At 43.7% G+C, this 6,057-nt stretch overlaps 1 protein-coding gene across 2 annotated transcripts in view; it reads left to right on the top strand.

Moving 5' to 3' along the window:
- The window catches only part of matn4 (matrilin 4), a 48,909-nt gene that overhangs the window by 2,294 nt on the left and 40,558 nt on the right, over positions 1–6,057 (top strand). The gene's annotated exons all lie outside the window — the stretch shown is intronic.

Here is a 6,057-nt window from a genome sequence, read left to right as displayed (position 1 = left end):
CACACCCCTCTTGCTTCCGCAAACACTGCAGGAGATAGCAAGAGGTTGCCCAAAGACAAGAGTGACGTCCAACCAGACAGCGAGTGCTTGTCTAACAGCTATGCAGTAGCTTTTAAAATTGCATTAAGAGTTGAGTGGTGTGTCTCTGAAAATAAATGGCAGAGAATTAGACACCTGTGTTTTATATCAAGTTGGAAACCAGAATAAAAGTAGTGTGCACTTCCAGGGAGCCTCAACCCACACAGTAGAACTGATAGTTTACTGTGAACTCAGGGCATATGGGGGCCGGTGTAAGGGAAGTATGGAAGTTGCATTAGTGGCATTGCTCCCCAACGGTGAGCACTGACATCTAAGCCTGTTATTTTGGGCTCGTCAGCAACATATGCCACATGGTTTTTGAAAAGTTTCACAGAAGAGCTGTAGAAAGCTGCAGAAAGAATGTACAGTTGATGTCAGAAGTTTACATACACTTAGATTGGAGTCATTCAAACTCTCTTTACAATCACTCCACAAATGTCTTGTTAACAAACTGTAGTTTTGGCAAGTCGGTTAGGACATCTACTTTGTGCATGACACAAGTAATTTTTCCAACAATTGTTTACAGACAGATTATTTAACTTATAATTTACTGTATCACAATCCCAGTGGGTCAGAAGTTTACATACACTAAGTTGACTGTGCCTTTAAACAGCTTGGAAAAGTCCAGAAAATGATGTCATGGCCTTTAGAAGCTTCTGATAGGTTAATAGACATAATTTGAGTCAATTGGAGGTGTACCTGTGGATGTATTTCAAGGCTTACCTTTCAAACTCAGTGCTTCTTTGCTTGGCATCATGGAAAAATCTAAAGAAATCAGCCAAGACCTCAGAAAAATCTGGTTCATCCTTGGAAACAATTTCCAAACGCCTGAAGGTAACACGTTCATCTGTGCGAACTATTGTTTGTACAGATGAACGTGGTACCTTCAGGCGTTTGGAAACACCATGGGTATAAGTATAAACACCATGGGACCACTCAGCCGTCATACCGCTCAGGAAGGAGACGCGTTCTGTTTCCTAGAGATGAACGTACTTTGGTGTGAAAAGTGCAAATCAATCCCAGAACAACAGCAAAGGACCTTGTGACAATGTAAGGAAACGGGTACAAAAGTTTCTATATTCACAGTAAAACGAGTCCTATATCGACATAACCTGTAAAGCCGCTCAGGAAGGAAGAAGTCACTGCTCCAAAACCGCCATAAAAAGTCAGACTACCGTTTGCAACTGCACATGGGGACAAATATCTACTTTTTGGAGAATTGTCCTCTGGTCTGATGAAACAAAAATAGAACTGTTTGGCCAAAATGACCATCGTTATGTTAGGAGGAAATCCTGTAGAAAATTTGTGGGCAGAACTGAAAAAGCCCCTGCGAGCAAGGAGGCCTACAAAACCTGACTCAGTTACATCAGCTCTGTCAGGAGGAATGGGCCAATATTCACCCAACTTACCATGTGAAGCTTGTGGAAGGCTACCTGAAACATTTGACCCAAGTTTAATTTCACATTTCACATTCTTAAAATAAAGTGGTGATTCTAACTGACCTAAGACAGGGAATTTTTACTAGGATTAAATGTGAGGAATTGTGAAAAACTGAGTTTAAATGTATTTGGCTGAGGTGTATGTAAACTTCCGACTTCAACTGTACATATCTTCTTCCATACTACTTTAGCTACTCCCATGTGATGAAGAATCGTATGCAAAGTTCAATCAGTTCATTTTCATACCGACACTGAACAAAAATACAAACACAACATTTTCTATACGCACAAAAGTTTATTTCTCTCAAATGTTGTGCACAAATATGTTTACATCCCTGTTAGTGAGAATTTCTCTTTTTCCAAGATAATCCATCCACCTGACAGGTGTGGCATATAAAGAAGCTGAATAAACAGCATGATCATTACACAGGTGCACCTTGTGCTGGGGACGATAAATGGACAATCTCAAATCTGCCGTTTTGTCACATAACACAATGCCACGGATGTCTCAAATTGAGGGAGCTTGCAATTTGCATGCTGACTGCAGGAATGTCCACCAGAGCTGTTGCCAGATAATTTAATGTTAATTTCTCTGCCATAAACCGCCTCAAACATCATTGTAGAGAGTTTGGCAGTACATCCAACCGGCCTCATACCTGCAGACCATGTGCATGGCGTCGTGTCGGCGAGTGGTTTGCTGATGTCAACGTTGTGAACCAGAGTGCCCAATGGTGGTGGTGGGGTTATGGTACGGATTAGGTATAAACTACAGAAAACACACACAATTGCCTTTTTTCGATAGCAATTTGAACGCACAAAAATACCGTGATGAAATCCTGAAGCCCATTGTGAGGTACATTTTTTTTAAACGGATGCATATCTGTATTCCCAGTCATATGAAATCCATAGATCCGGGCCTAATTCATTCATTTCAATTGATTGATTTCTTCATATGAACTGTAACTCAGTAAAATCTTTGAAATTGTTGCATGTTGCGTTCATATTTTCATTCAATATAGTAGGCTAGGTCTTCTTTTTCTTTTGTCAATTGTGCTATAATTGCTTGATTACTGCTCCAGTATTTAACATCCAATTAGATATTATACTGTATGCAATTCAAAACTTATACCATTATATAATGTAGAATTCCACCACCCATATAGACACTGTATCAGTCCATTTAGTGCAGTGGATTAACAGGGGAATAGTAAAGTGCACTGAATGTTTTTCTTAATGCATAATTACAGTGTATTTGTGGTGTGACCTGTGAGAATAGGGGCCTGGTAGTATGGGCACTGCTGTGTTAGTTAGGTAGTAGTGGGACACACTTCGGCATCTTTGTACCTGCACACATGCACTTACAGAAGGAGGCTACTGAAACACACTTCTAGAGTTCTGCACTGGGTCACTGGATCAAGATCACAATGCATAAGGGTCTCTCTCAGCTGGATGTGGGCTCTTAGCGAGGTCCTGATCTCTCCATCTTCCTGTCTGTCCTAATAAACCTCTGTCTGTCTACCCCTTAATTTGCTCGAACTAAATCAAATCTAATTGTATTTGTCACATGCGCCGAATACAGGTGTCGACCATACAGTGAAATGCTTACTAAACCAACAATGCAGTCAAGTAAAAATTTGAAAAATAACAAATAATTAAAGAGCATCAGAAAATAATAGAAGAGAGGCTATTTACAGGGGGTTAATCAAGATAATATGTACACTACTGTTCAAAAGTTTGGGGTCACTTAGAAATGTCCTTGTTTTTGAAAGAATTGTTATTTTATTTTATTTGATTAGCTGATCAGGAGTCTTATGGCTTGGGGGTAGAAGCTGTTAAGAAGCCTTTTGGACCTAGACTTGGCGCTCCGGTACCGCTTGCCATGGGGTAGCAGAGAGAACAGTCTATGACTAGGTTGGCTGGAGTCAGTGACAATTTTTAGGTCCTTCCTCTGACACCGCTTGGTATAGAGATCCTGGATGGCAGGATGCTTGGCCCAATTGATGTACTGGGCCGTATGCACTAAATCACATTTATTTACAGTGCCTTGCGAAAGTATTCGGCCCCCTTGAACTTTGCAACCTTTTGCCACATTTCAGGCTTCAAACATAAAGATATAAAACTGTATTTCTTTGTGGAATCAACAACAAGTGGGACACAATCATGAAGTGGAACGACATTTATTGGATATTTCAAACTTTTATAACAAATCAAAAACTAAAAATTGGGTGTGCAAAATTATTCAGCCCCCTTAAGTTAATACTTTATAGCACCACCTTTTGCTGCGATTACAGCTGTAAGTCGCTTGGGGTATGTCTCTATCAGTTTTGCACATCGAGAGACTGAATTTTTTTCCCATTCCTCCCTGCAAAACAGCTCGAGCTCAGTGAGGTTGGATGGAGAGCATTTGTGAACAGCAGTTTTCAGTTCTTTCCACAGATTCTCGATTGGATTCAGGTCTGGACTTTGACTTTGCCATTCTAACACCTGGATATGTTATTTTTGAACCATTCCATTGTAGATTTTGCTTTATGTTTTGGATCATTGTCTTGTTGGAAGAAAAATCTCTGTCCCAGTCTCAGGTCTTTTGCAGACTCCATCAGGTTTTCTTCCAGAATGGTCCTGTATTTGGCTCCATCCATCTTCCCATCAATTTTAACCATCTTCCCTGTTCCTGCTGAAGAAAAGCAGGCCCAAACCATGATGCTGCCACCACCATGTTTGACAGTGGGGATGGTGTGTTCAGGGTGATGAGCTGTGTTGCTTTTACGCCAAACATAACGTTTTGCATTGTTGCCAAAAAGTTCCATTTTGGTTTCATCTGACCAGAGCACCTTCTTCCACATGTTTGGTGTGTCTCCCAGGTGGCTTGTGGCAAACTTTAAACAACACTTTTTATGGATATCTTTAAGAAATGGCTTTCTTCTTGCCACTCTTCCATAAAGGCCAGATTTGTGCAATATACGACTGATTGTTGTCCTATGGACAGAGTCTCCCACCTCAGCTGTAGATCTCTGCAGTTCATCCAGAGTGATCATGGGCCTCTTGGCTGCATCTCTGATCAGTCTTCTCCTTGTATGAGCTGAAAGTTTAGAGGGACGGCCAGGTCTTGGTAGATTTGCAGTGGTCTGATACTCCTTCCATTTCAATATTTTCGCTTGCATAGTGCTCCTTGGGATGTTTAAAGCTTGTGAAATCGTTTTGTATCCAAATCCAGCTTTAAACTTCTTCACAACAGTATCTCGGACCTGCCTGGTGTGTTCCATTTACATTACATTTACATTTAAGTCATTTAGCAGACGCTCTTATCCAGAGCGACTTACAAATTGGTGCATTCACCTTATGACATCCAGTGGAACAGCCACTTTACAATAGTGCATCTAAATCTTTTAAGGGGGGTGAGAAGGATTACTTTATCCTATCCTAGGTATTCCTTAAAGAGGTGGGGTTTCAGGTGTCTCCGGAAGGTGGTGATTGACTCCGCTGTCCTGGCGTCGTGAGGGAGTTTGTTCCACCATTGGGGGGCCAGAGCAGCGAACAGTTTTGACTGGGCTGAGCGGGAACTGTACTTCCTCAGTGGTAGGGAGGCGAGCAGGCCAGAGGTGGATGAACGCAGTGCCCTTGATTGGGTGTAGGGCCTGATCAGAGCCTGGAGGTACTGAGGTGCCGTTCCCCTCACAGCTCCGTAGGCAAGCACCATGGTCTTGTAGCGGATGCGAGCTTCAACTGGAAGCCAGTGGAGAGAGCGGAGGAGCGGGGTGACGTGAGAGAACTTGGGAAGGTTGAACACCAGACGGCTGCGGCGTTCTGGATGAGTTGTAGGGGTTTGATGGCACAGGCAGGGAGCCCAGCCAACAGCGAGTTGCAGTAATCCAGACGGGAGATGACAAGTGCCTGGATTAGGACCTGCGCCGCTTCCTGTGTGAGGCAGGGTCGTACTCTGCGGATGTTGTAGAGCATGAACCTACAGGAACGGGCCACCGCCTTGATGTTAGTTGAGAACGACAGGGTGTTGTCCAGGATCACGCCAAGGTTCTTAGCGCTCTGGGAGGAGGACACAATGGAGTTGTCAACCGTGATGGCGAGATCATGGAACGGGCAGTCCTTCCCCGGGAGGAAGAGCAGCTCCGTCTTGCCGAGGTTCAGCTTGAGGTGGTGATCCGTCATCCACACTGATATGTCTGCCAGAAATGCAGAGATGCGATTCGCCACCTGGTCATCAGAAGGGGGAAAGGAGAAGATTAATTGTGTGTCGTCTGCATAGCAATGATAGGAGAGACCATGTGAGGTTATGACAGAGCCAAGTGACTTGGTGTATAGCGAGAATAGGAGAGGGCCTAGAACAGAGCCCTGGGGGACACCAGTGGTGAGAGCGCGTGGTGAGGAGACAGATTCTCGCCACGCCACCTGGTAGGAGCGACCTGTCAGGTAGGACGCAATCCAAGCGTGGGCCGCGCCGGAGATGCCCAACTCGGAGAGGGTGGAGAGGAGGATCTGATGGTTCACAGTATCGAAGGCAGCCGATAGGTCTAGAAGGATGAGA

Source organism: Oncorhynchus keta, chromosome 10 (genome assembly GCF_023373465.1).
Source record: "Oncorhynchus keta strain PuntledgeMale-10-30-2019 chromosome 10, Oket_V2, whole genome shotgun sequence".
NCBI lineage: Eukaryota > Metazoa > Chordata > Actinopteri > Salmoniformes > Salmonidae > Oncorhynchus > Oncorhynchus keta.
The sequence above is the reverse complement of the archived record's forward strand: the minus strand, read 5'-3'. Positions and strand labels throughout refer to the sequence as shown.